We start from the raw sequence: 13,782 nt of genomic DNA on the forward strand, positions 1-13,782 counted from the left end.
GTTAAGTTTGGGATTCTTATCTGAAGCCAAGAAAAAAGCCCTTACATTTTTGAAGCCTATCACCATCTATGATGGAAGCCAAAGCCTTGGAATGTTTGCTAAAATCAAGGATGAGAGAACACAGAATGTCATGTACTATCAAGAACTTATTGACTTTCATATGGTTCTCATTTATTCTCATGCATGGCAAATCAAAAGCCTTGGGAGGAAGCCAATACAAATTGTTATAGATAACACTATCTGAATTTAACTGTCATAGGTATGCTTCATATAATAAATATATATTTCATATCAGCAACTCAGCAACACAAACATGGAAAAAGACTGTAGTCAAAATTCATTTGGATATTCTCATTCAGAGAGTACTCAATTTGCCAAATTATTATTTATCTTGGGCTGGAATCCCCTTAATATTCAACTTGTTTTATGATTCTGACTCAAGAGATCACATATATATATATGGAATATTGACATCATGTTACAATGATATCTTAGGGTAATAAAATTATATTTTAATAATGAATGTTTATTATGAGCTTCCCTGATGGCTCAAATGGTAAAGAATCTGCCTGCAATCCACGAGACATGGGTTTGATCCCTGGGTCGGGAAGATCACCTGGAGAAGGAAATGGCAATACAATCCAGTATTCTTGCCGGGAGAATTCCATGGACAGAGGAGCCTGGCAGGCTACATTCCTTGGCATAACAAAGAGTCAGACACGACTGAGTGACTAACACACAAGCCCATGTTCTTCCAGAATCAAATAGTTAAAATTGTTCTTATTTTCAATTTTTCAATGACATTTTACAAATAGCAATTTTTTCTTTTTTAATTGGCTACAGTCCAGTTTGAGGCATCATTAGATCATGGAAGGCTCTAGCATGACACATAATATTTAGTACTAATAGTGGTGGACCATTTATTAAATGCCTTACACGATGTCTAGAACATGGTAAGTAGGCATACCGTAAGAACTGGGTTGGCCAAAATGTTTGTTTTGGGCCAACCCAAATATCTGTTGAATTAACTTTAAAAATATTATGGAGTGTCAAATGAATAGTATTACCTTTGTCAACTAATATGGCCTGAATCCTGTGAATAGCATGCAATTTAGTTCCACTCAGATTAATGTTCCTCTCAAACATTTAGAGAGAGAATGTGCTTTGTAAAGAAAAGTCTAATCTAACACATGACCTGGTCCATGGCCTAGACCATAAAATAAACTCATCATTGCTTACTAAATGATAAATATTTTTAATGCAATATCACTACGGGTAATGAAAGAATCTTATGATATCGCCCTGCTGTGAAGGAAGGAAATACAAATATGGTAAATGACTGACTAAAATTTAAAGGGTTAGTAAATGTCAAAGCCAAAAACAGGATTAAAATTTTTTGAGAAATGTTTTCCTTCTAAAACAGCCTGTACATAAGAAATCAAGATATATTGAAACAAAATGTTGTTCTTTGTTTCTTTGTTTGTTTTTAAGGAATGTTCCAGTTACTATGGTTACATAATTTCATTTAGTGGCTTAAAACTCTCTTAAAGCCATTTATTTCCCAAGTAGTCCATGGGTCAAGAATTCACACATGGCATAGAGCAGAGAGAAGTTGTCTGGGCCTCAGATTGAAGACTCAAAGCCTGGGGGTTGGAATCATCTGAATGCTTATTCACTCACAGCTACTGGCTAATATTGGCTATCATTTGGGGACATACCTGGGCTATTGGTGGGAGCGCTTATACATAGGATGTCTTCCCGGCATGGGCTGCTTCACAGCACTGTAACTAGTTCTAAATACAAGCATCTCAAGGGAGGGGAAGGAGAAAGAAACCTATCAAGAATTGTGACGTGTTTGAGATTCTACCCTTCTTACAAGACAACTGGTTAGCCTGTCACACTTTCACGGACCTGGTGGAAGACGTGAGGTTTCTGGGTTTGAGACAATAGACAATTTGGCACTTCCAGCAGTACACATAGCGTCATCCATCGTTTTCACATGCTGATTTCACAGGTCCTGATTTCCATAGAGTAAGAGAAAGAGAGTCACGTCACACTTGCATATGCAATGGGTTGTTGAATGTAAGGACACCTGCATTTAAGGAAACTTAGTTTTTTATAATGGGCTTCAAGCTAAACTGTCAAACCTTTGTCTCAATGGAAGATATTTTTATCACGTTGGAGAATAGAGATCAACTCCCTTGTCCTTTGCTTTCCCTTGGTGAAGAACGACTATATAGAAAATTGGGATGTAAGTATCTTCAAGGATGTATAATAATTAAATGATGCTTCTTAAGTAAATATTTAAATTTGTGTGAAAAATGCATATAAAATATGGTGAAATTTGGCAGTTTTTTTTTAACTAGGGAAGCTTTGTTTTGTATTTTTTTTACTAAATCTATATATAATTAGTGTAGAATTGATATTTTTACTAATTTGAGTTTTTCCAATCCAAAAGCATGGTAAATTTCTCTATTTATTTAGGTATTTTTGATGTATTTCATAAATATTTTATAATTTTCATCATTGAGACCTTATATATGTTTTAATTTATACCTAAGTATCTCATTCTCTTTGACACAATTGTAAGTGATATTGTGACTTTAATTCATTTCCACATGTTAATTATTGATTTCTAGAAGATGATTATTTTTTATTTTATATCCTGCTACTTTGTTGAACTCACTTATTACTGCTAAATTTTAATTTTTATAGATGCTTTGGATTTTTCAATGTAGATAATCTCACCATCTAAAAAGAGTAACAACTTTATAGCTTCCTTTCCAATCTATATGTCCTTCATTTCTTTCCCTTCCTTACTGTTCTTACTACAACTTTTAGTACTTTATTAAATAAGAGTGATGTGTAAGCATCCTTGCCTATTTCCAGTCTTAGGGATAAAGTATTCAGCCTTTCATCTAAGTATGATATGATGCTAGCTATAAAAATTTTTGTGGTGCTTTTTCTCAAACTGAGAAACTTCTCCTATAGTCTTACTTTTCTGAATTTTTTCATGAAGATGTGTTAGAATTTTTCAGATGTTGCTTTTCTTCCTCAGTTGGTAGGCTCATGTGATTTTCTTTTTTAGCCTGTTTACAAGGTGATTATATGGTTTGATTTTTGAATAATGAACCAACTTTTCATACCTTGAGCAAACCTCCCTTGCTTGTGGACTATAAAATTATTTATTGTGTGTATAAAATTATTTAATACATTCCTGGATTCAACACTAAAGTTTTGTTGAGAATTTTGCATCTGAGTTCCTGAGAGACATGCAAATGTGATTATCTTTTTTTCCTCTCATCCTACATTTTTTCTCTAACTTCCTTGCTGGGCTTTTGGTGTCAGGCTTCATTAAAAACAAACAAACAAAATAAAGTAGGACTTCCCTGGTGGCTCATCTGGTCAAGAATTCACCTGCAGTGTGGGAGACCTGGGTTTGATCTCTGGGTTGGGAAGATCCCCTGAAGAAGGGAAAAGCTACCCACTCCACTATTCTGGCCTGGAGTATTCCATGGACTGTATAGTCCAGGGGGTCATAAAGAGTCAGACACCACTGAGTAACTTTCACTTTTTATAAAATACATTGGAGATTATTCCTTCCTTTTTCATTTCTAGAAGAGATTCTATAAAATTGTGTTAATTCATTTTTAAGTGTTCATAAAATTCTCCAGTGAAATTATCTAGACCTGGAGATTTATTTCTCAAGTGATCTTAAATTATTAATTCAGTTTATTTTTTAATGGTTTTGGGATTTTTAGGTCATCTGTTTCATTTTGGTTGAGATTTGATAATTTGTAGTCTTTGAGAAATGTATCCATTTTAATGAATTGTCACATGTATGAGTATAAGGTTGTTGGCAGTATTCTCTTGTCTTTCTAATGAATATGGGGTCTGGAATACAACTTGTCTTATTATTAATGTTTATTATTTACATCTTTACTATTTTCATTTTTTAGTCTTTCTAGAGTTTAATATCTTTATTATTTTCTGGGGGGAAGGAACATCTTTTGTTTCATTGATTTCCTCTATTGCTTCTTATTTTGATTTTCACTGGTATTTTCTCTTATCTTTATTATTTCTTTCCTCCTACTTGCTTCAGAGTATTTTGTTGCTGTTGTTCTTTTCCTAGTTTCTTGAATTAAGAACTTGGATTATTAATTTCAGTCCTTTTAGTCCTTTTAAAATAAGCATATGGCTCTATAATTTATTTTATTGTTACCTTAGAGACATCTCATTAATATTGATACATTTTGTTTTGTTTTACTTTTCATTCATTCTCTATATGTTTTATTTCCTTTGAGTCTTACTATTTTAAAATGAATTACTTAAAAGTATGTTGTATATTTTCTTTCTGCCATTGATTTATTATTTGATTTTGTAATAATTAGAGATTATATACTGCATGATTTCTATCATTTTAAATTTGTTGAAGAATCTTTCATGACCTAAGGCATGGCCTCCCTTAGTAAATGGTCCATGGACACATCAATAGAATGCTGTCTTGGGTGGGTATTTTTATCAGTGTATATTAGATCTTGTTGGTTAGTAGTGCTTTTGAGATATTCTATATTATTGCTTACTTTTGTCTATTTCTGCTTTTTATTGCTTAAAGTGGGGCTTTGAATTTCCCAACTATAATTGTGAATTTTCTTATTTCTTCTTTCAGTTCTATCCATTTTTGCTCCATGTGTTGAGAAGTTCTGCTGTTGGTGGAGAGGCACATTTACAATAACTATGTCTCATTGGCAAATTAATCCTTTTACTGCCAATCAGTACCTTTCTTTTTCTTTACTAAATTTCTTAACTCTAAAATCACTTTATATGATATAAAAATAGCTACTCATTTTTTAAATTAATTTTTGTGTAATATATTTTCTTTCATCATTTTATTAATATCATGTTTATGTCATTATATTTGAAGTAACTTTATCTAAATTCCATATAACTGGACCTTGATTAGTATCCACTTTGCCAACCTCTGTCTTTTAATTAGTGCATTTAGATAACTTATATGTAAATTAATTATATTGTGACTTATCTATCAATTTACTATTTTTTCTGAGTTTTCTCACTGTTTCTCATTCTGCACTTTCTCTTTTATTTCTTATAACTTAGTACTTTATTTGAATTACATTTTGCATCTTTTTTTTAATGTTTTAAGTATAATACTATATAGTTTTCTTAGTACTTGCTCAAGGTATTGTAATAAACATTTGTAATTTTGAACGTATATATAAATTCTGATAATGTTCAGGTGAATACATTACTTCTTTTTAAAAATATGAAATGAAAATTGGCCTAGATTTATTTATAGTTCCTTCATATTATTAAATTCTTTAATATGTGATGGATATTCAGTATTTTAGTATAATTAGTATATTTTAGTTTAATTAGTATAATGTGTAATTCAATATTATACATTTATTATCATTTAAAAATTATGTGCTATGTTTGGGGAAAAACCTGTATGTATTTTCTATTTTATTGATTTTTAACTGAAAAAGAATGCATATATTTGCATGTATATATGTATTTATATCAGTTAAAACAATTTTTGAAATGGTTATACATAGATATAGCAATTAATAGTAAAATATGATTCACTATTCATGCTACCGAGCAGAGTCTTTTGTTTTTGTTTTTGTTTGCATATTTTATTATTTTTATTTTTATTTTTTTATTTTTTTATTTTTTTTATTAGTTGGAGGCTAATTACTTCACAACATTTCAGTGGGTTTTGTCATACATTGATATGAATCAGCCATAGAGATACACGTATTCCCCATCCCGATCCCCCCTCCCACCTCCCTCTCCACCCCATCCCCCTGGGTCTTCCCAGTGCACCAGGCCCAAGCACTTGTCTCATGCATCCCACCTGGGCTGGTGATCTGTTTCACCATAGATAATATACATGCTATTCTTTCGAAACATCCCACCCTCACATTCTCCCACAGAGTTCAGAAGTCTGTTCTGTACTTCTGTGTCTCTTTTTCTGTTTTGCATATAGGGTTATCGTTACCATCTTTCTAAATTCCATATATATGTGTTAGTATGCTGTAATGTTCTTTATCTTTCTGGCTTACTTCACTCTGTATAATGGGCTCCAGCTTCATCCATCTCATTAGAACTGATTCAAATGAATTATTTTTAATGGCTGAGTAATATTCCATGGTGTATATGTACCACAGCTTCCTTATCCATTCATCTGCTGATGGGCATCTAGGTTGTGAGCAGAGTCTTTTGAATTGGCCTGTCTGGAGTTTAAAGAGTTAATTGAAAACAGTTCAGATCCCTCTTGATTGGTTGTAGTAATTCTGGATTATTTGACATATGGGAGGAATTCTGTTCTTTCTTTTCAAAAAAAAAAAGCATCTTCATTTGATTTCTGTATATTTTGTATTTTTGCTGTATTAATAAAGGTGTCAACTTTAAAACCTACAAAAAACAACTGCTATAATATCAGCTCACATCTGTAATTCTTTTATTTGGTTGTAGATCACTGAACAACTGAGATAATACAACCAGAACATGAAATTAGCTGAGTTATCTCTCAGTACTAACAGAAGACAAAAATTCCATGAGTTTAAGCAGCAAACACTGTGTTTTTTGGCTGTTTGCTTCTTTCAGGATACCTGCTGTATGTCACACATGATTCCAGGCCCTTGGACATGTTGATGAAATAGCAAGGAAAAGAATGTAGTGACACTGAAGTTAATGTTGAAGCCTAAAAAAGGTATCAGTCCTATTGGGCTCTCAGAGAGTTCAGATGCTAGGATGATTTGCTCTTCCCACAATCTATGCATTGTTAAATAAACCCACATTCCTTCAGTAAACTGCATTTTTTTCTTGGTTCTGTACATTCTGAAACAGTCTAGACAGCACCCTTAGTTATTACACTTCTGGAAGATTGGCTAAGAAAATTTACTTATATGTCCCCAGGTAAGTGGAACACTAAAGAGCTTTTTAAAAGTGACTATTTTGAATGGACAAGAGAATAAATATGAATATCATCAGATATTATATGTCACTGTGGGCTTCCCTGGTAGCTCAGCTGGTAAAGAAGGAGACCCTAGTTTGATTCCTGGCTCCGGAAGATCCCCTGCTGAAGGGGTAGGCTACCTACTTCAGTATTCTTGGGCTTCCCCGTGGCTCAGAGGGTAAAGAGTCCACCTGCAATGCAGGGGACCTGAGTTTGATCCCTGGCATGGCAACCCAGTCCATTATTCTTGCCTGGACAATTGCCATGGACAGAGGAGCCTGGCAGGCTACAGTCCATGGGGTCACAAAGAGTCAGACATGACTGAGTAGCTAAGCACAGTACATATATGTTAGTGTAAATATTTCCTTGTTAAAAAGTACTGTGGTGGAAATGAATCAGGATTGAGGTTCAAACAAACCTGAATTCAAGACTCTTTGCGCATGTGTACTCCATCATGCCCAGCTCTCTGTGACCCCACGGACTATCGCCCACCAGGCAAGAACTCTGTAGTCACTTGCCATTTCCTACTTGAGGGGATCTTCCCCACCCAGGGATCAAACCTGCCTTTCTTACATCTCTTGCACTGACAGAAAGATTCTTTACCACTGCGAGACCTGGAAAGCCCTCAAGACCCTTACTATTAGCTATTTTTAGTAGATGCACTCAATGCTGGCTGAGTTCCATATATTCAGCTTATTTATTGTGTATATAAAATAATTACATCAAACTAATAGAGTTGGAAAAGTAAAATGGAATATTATAGGTAAGGTGTTTTCCTTTGTTCCCCTAATCAAAAAGTACTTTACTTATCCCTATTTCCTTACCTTGGTTCAGTTTAAAGCCTGGTTTTAGGATTTATGTTCACAGAATTGAACTCTGCAGGAAGTAAGTTTTAAAGGTATATTCTGGGAAGCTATTTGTGGGCCATTGTTAAATGTTTGGCCAACTCTGATAATAATTTTTTAACATTAAAACTCACTAACAATTATTTTCAAAATGCAGAAGAAACTTTTTCCTATTTCTCATTGTCAATAAAATAACTTTTGTTTTTGACATTTGAAATATGCAATAACAAAAATTATATAAGGTAGACAGTTTCCTTCAGTGAAATAGAATAGTTTGATTTCCTCTGGAAGCCAGTTTTCAGCCCCAACTTAAATAATACAAAATTCAATTTCCGTTTCCTGGTATTAAATTATAGGCTCTATATTCCTGATTTACAGTGGACTACATACACTGAGAGGCCTGGAAATGTTGTTTCAAATAAGGAGATATTAAGTGTGGTAAATGGCCTTTGCATGAGCATAGTTTCCTGTTATGTAGGACACATAAATTATTAGATTTAGCTGAAAAGTTTGAAAATGTTTCCAACATCTTTTAACAATTAAAAGGAAGAAAAAAAGTGAGGCTCTGAGAAGATCTGATTCATTCAGCAGCAAATCTGTATTCTGATTAAAAGAACCATTTGATCCTACACAGTAAGTGCATGGAAACAAGTTGGCCAGCTACTTAATTCAATGTGGTTGTTAGAAAAGAAAATATGGCTCTTATGCAGGGTTTTAGCCTGTGTAGCTTTGTGATTGTGTTTGTTTACCCGTGGTGGAAATCTCCTTATTAAATTGTGGGCAAAAGTCACTTTTATGGGTTTTTTTTAACAGTAACTGCTTATTTCAGGAAGCATTAGATTAAAATGCTAGATGCAGATCCCTGGGGTTGATCTCATAACAGAACTAGAGCACATTGCCTTGATATTTAGACATGTGCAGGAGACAGACAATTTCCTAAAGGACTGGAGGCAATTTCTTCTTTTAGTTCTAAAACCAATTTTGACCATTTTTTCTACCTTTAGTAAAGATACGGGCACATACATCAAAAGATGAGGTTTGATAAAGCCTCTTCTAATTTTACAAGTATACAGCAACTGAAATACACGTGGTTGGAAAACATTACTTAAAAATAAAAAACTCAGTATTGTATGTACAGATGTTCTCTTGTCTGTGCTCATTAGCTGTTATATTATCAACACTATTAGCAACATGGCACTGATCTTGTATGTTTCCTCTTCTCCGCTGCTGGCTGTGTATTCCACTTCTTCCGGGGCCGGGGAAGCCACACATCTTGTGTACTAAACCATATGGAGCATGTTTTTGCATGAACCTTCATGATTAAGGACATCCGTCTTAGCCCTTACTTTTGCCTTCAAGGGAGTCTTTGCATCACTTAATGATATAGCTAACAGCATGTTTTTTCTCATGAAGTTAGCCCTACACAGCTTTACTGAGGGCTCCACTGTTTTCCTTCCTAATAAAAACACATTCCTAATGGATGATGAAAGTGAAAGAGGAGGGTGAAAAAGCTGGCTTAAAGCTCAACATTCAGAAAACTAAGATCATGGCATCTGGTCCCATCACTTCATGGCAAATAGATGGGGAAACAGTGAACACAGTGGCTGACTTTATCTTTGGGGGGCTCCAAAATCACTGCAGATGGTGATTGCAGCCATGAAATTAAAAGACGCTTACTCCTTGGAAGGAAAGTTATGACCAACCTAGACAGCATATTAAAAAGCAGAGACATTACTTTGTCCACAAAGGTCCATCTAGTCAAGGCTATGGTTTCTCCAGTGGTCATGTATGGATGTGAGAGTTGGACTATAAAGAAAGCTGAGCACCAGAGAATTCATGCTTTTGAACTGTGGTGTTGGAGAAGACTCTTGAGAGTCTCTTGGACTGCAAGGAGATCCAACCAGTCCATCCTAAAGGAGATCAGTCCTGGGTATTCATTGGAGGGACTGATGTTGAACTCCAATAGTGGAGTTTGGTGGCCAAACTCCAATAGTTTGGCCACCTGATGTGAAGAGCTGACTCATTTGAAAAGACCCTGATGCTGGGAAAGATTGATGGCAGACAGAGAAGGGGACAACAGAGGATGAGATGGTTGAATGGCATCACCGACTCGATGGACATGAGTTTGGGTAGACTCCTGAGTTGGTGATGGACAGGGAGGCCTGGCCTGCTGCGGTTCATGGGGTCACAAAGAGTTGGACACGACTGAGTGACTAAACTGAACTGAACTGAATGGATGAGTCTTTCTCTCTTTTGTCTTCTTTATTGCTTTTCTTCCTCTCACCTTCCCTTGCTCACTTCCTTATTTCTATTCATATTTACTGGGTGTCAAATAACCATAGGATCTATAATATTTCAAATTATAATCTATAAAGATTGTCTGCAAATTCTAAATGCAATTCACTTTTGTATTCAACTGTTTGTTTTGTATACCCTGTGAATTTCTTAAATTGTATATGTTATTTATCAAAATATTTTACTTTCCAAATATTTTATTATAAGTAATATGATTCAGATTCAATTCCCTTAGATTTTTCTAAGAATATTCTTAATGAATCTATCAAAAAATGTCCATATACCTCATAAGTTAACAACACAAAATGTTGATAGTTCTGTATTGAGATTCTAGTTCTTCCTACTTAAGAGATGTTCTTCAATTTATTCATATGTATATATGATAAGCACTTAATCAAAATCAATTTTTAATTACTTTTAAACAAATATAGTGACATTAAATAGATAGGAAGTACAATGATATGCCATTGAAACTCTCAAAAACACTAGCAAATAAGTATGAAATATGTGAAGTTAGTAAATCAAATACACTATATATTGTTGATTTCTCTTTACAATTGGTAGAAGATTTCTTTGTTAATGCAAGATAAACTTCATTGAAAACGTTCTGGATAATGAAAAAGTCTGAATGTAAACTATGTCGCAGACTTTAATCCTTGTTTCTCCCATTGGTAAAATGTCTAGTCCCATTTATTGCTAAATGCAGTGTTCAGATGTGTTTCCAAATAATTCCAAGCGGTAAAGTTGAATATCCATTTAAGTGAGAGTACATTGAATAGTGAATTGGAAATATTGATATTTATTTACTCTTCCTAGTGCTTGCATTTACTTTTCAAAATGCATAATATCTGTTCAACAGAAATGTTACTGAGTATCTATGGATGTTCAAGTACCGTGTGTAATACACTAAAGATACAGATGGTCCCAACTCTGGTGGAGGATTCTACCTTTGTTGGTACTGAGAGTTTGAGAAGAAAATATTGTTCTTAGAAACAATAATGATAGACTTTATTTTCAAGGGTTTAGATTAATAGAGTAATGGCCAAAACTGATATATTTAAATTGTTGATGTGACGACATTGATATTCCCCAAATGAAAATATAGTGCTATGCTATAACTTGTTTTTATATCCCATAGATGAGATATATATTTACATACTATAAATTCACCTGTCTTAAGTGTACAATTTTGATTATTATTAGTAAATTTTATAATCTTGCTACTGTCTATCTACTATTTAAAAATACTTTCCTCACTTTAGAAATCTTCCTTGTATCCTTTTGCAGTTCCCCACTCCCAATCCCAACCCAGACCCAAGCAAACACTGTTCTGCTGTCTATCTCTATAGATTTTCCTTTTCTAGAAATTCCATTAAAATGCAAAGATACATAATACAGTCTAGAACAAATGTAATCTTATCACAAATTTTCTCATGTTTCTCAGCTTTCCTCTTACTGCAACAGCTACATTTCAAGTGGCATTTTGAAATGTGGAAGATACATTTTGACTAGGAACTTTCATGGTATCAATCCATTAATTCTACCAATGGCAGCTTGCTCAAGAAAACCATTATCCATTTTTAGAAAAGAAACAAATGGAGATGTAGGTGAGAGGAACATTTTGACTTTCCATTCTAAAATACTAAATGTCCTGTTTCCCCAATATTTCACCATGCAGAAACAAGACCAATGTTCAGTATTCAATGGCAGTATTGAAGTTCTCAAATTTGAAAGAAAGACTCATAACCAATTTTTATTTTAACTCTTCTGATGCAAGGAAGAGTGCTAATATTTTACTGACTGCTTTATATGGGACAACACTCCACAAAAAGTAATTCTTTTATTCCTTTATTATAATTATGATGTAGATAATATTTTCTTTATTTTATAGATGTAGAAACTGGGCCTTATAAAAGATCATACATTTGCCTAATGAAACAGCTAGTAACTGACAACTGAGATTAAAGAGAGTTTTGTTGGGGTCTGACAGAAACTCTAAATTGAAGAGATATACACAGTAGGTGTTCATAGCAGCACTGTTCACAATAGCCAAGACAAGAAGCAACCTAAATGTTCATTGATAGCTGAATGGACAAAAAAATAGGTGCTCAGTAGTGTCCAACTCTTTGCGACCACATGGACTGTGTAGCTGGCCAGGCTCCTCTGTTCATGGGATGCTCCAGGCAAGAATACTGGGGTGGGTAGCCATTCCTTTCTCCAGGGAATCTTCCTGACCCAGGACTCAGAACCAAGTCTCCTGCATTGCAAGTGGTTTATTTACCATCTGAGCTACCAGGGGAGTCCTTTATATATAAAAAATGCCATTTGCAGTAACATGAATGGACCTAGAGATTATCATACTAAGTCAGACAGACAAATATTGTGACATCACTTACATGTGGAATCTAAAAAAGAAACAAATGAACTTATTTAAAAAACAGAAATAGACTTACAGCCATAGAAAATATATTAATGGTTACCAAAGGGGAAATTGGAAGAAGGATAAATTAGGAGCTTGGGATTAATAGATAAATAATACTAGATACAAAATGGATAAACGTCAAGGACTTACTGTGTAGCACAGGGAACTATATTCAATATCTTGTAATAATTTATAATGGAAGGGAATCTGAAAAGAATATATGTATGAATACGCATATAAACATATATATGTATAACTGAATCACTGTCGGTATACCTGAAACTAATGTACTGTAAATCAACTATACTTCAATAAAAAGCTATTTGTTTTGAAATAAATAAATTTTATTAAAGTAAGGTAGCTCAGCTGGTAAAGAATCCACCTGCAATGCAGGAGACTCTGGTTCAGCTCCTGGGTTGGGAAGATCCCCTGAAGAAGGAATAGGCTACCCACTCCAGTATATTCTTGGGCTTCGCTGGTGGCTCAGCTGGTAAAGAATCCGCCTGCAATGTGGGAGACCTGGGTTCTATGCCAGAGTTGCAAAGATCCCTTGGAGAAGAGAATGGCTACCCACTCCAGTATTCTTGCCTGGTGAATTCCATGGACAGAGGAGCCTGGCGGGCTACAGTCCATGGGGTCACAGAGACTTGGACACAACTGAGCAACTTTCACTTTCAAAGTAAAAATAAAAGGAAGTTGGTCTAACTTTAAATCCACTGCTTTAGTTTCTCAAAGAATTGAAATACTTTGATATTAAACTCACTGGTGGTTATGGATACCCTTTTTTTGTGTGTGTGTAATGGTTACCTTAAGATCTGAAATAATGCTCAGTACACAGTAGAGTTTCAGTAGTTTATAATCAGCTGGTTAATCATTTTAATGGTTATTAAATACTCATGTTCCAAACACTATGCTCACAGTCTGGGATTTTTAAAAGAGTAATAAATGAAATAAGCTCCCATGAAATTTTCCCTTATTCTGAAAATTTCCCCTCCTAATGAATCCCAAATCACAGGATATTTATATTTTAAAATTTCTTTCTACCTGTAAAAAGAGTCAGTTTTGCTGATCTCTTTCTCTACATTCCCAAAAGCAAAATTTATGCCACTTTGCTGTTTGCACCGCTTTGCTGTGCAAATTGATATAACTTCTATTTTGTTGGTAGATTATGTTATTGCTGTTTTTCTTTTTTGAAGGACAGGAAAAACTAACAGGCAAGTAACCTTGTATCACACTTA

This window comes from Cervus canadensis, chromosome 27 (genome assembly GCF_019320065.1).
Source record: "Cervus canadensis isolate Bull #8, Minnesota chromosome 27, ASM1932006v1, whole genome shotgun sequence".
NCBI classification, from domain to species: domain Eukaryota; kingdom Metazoa; phylum Chordata; class Mammalia; order Artiodactyla; family Cervidae; genus Cervus; species Cervus canadensis.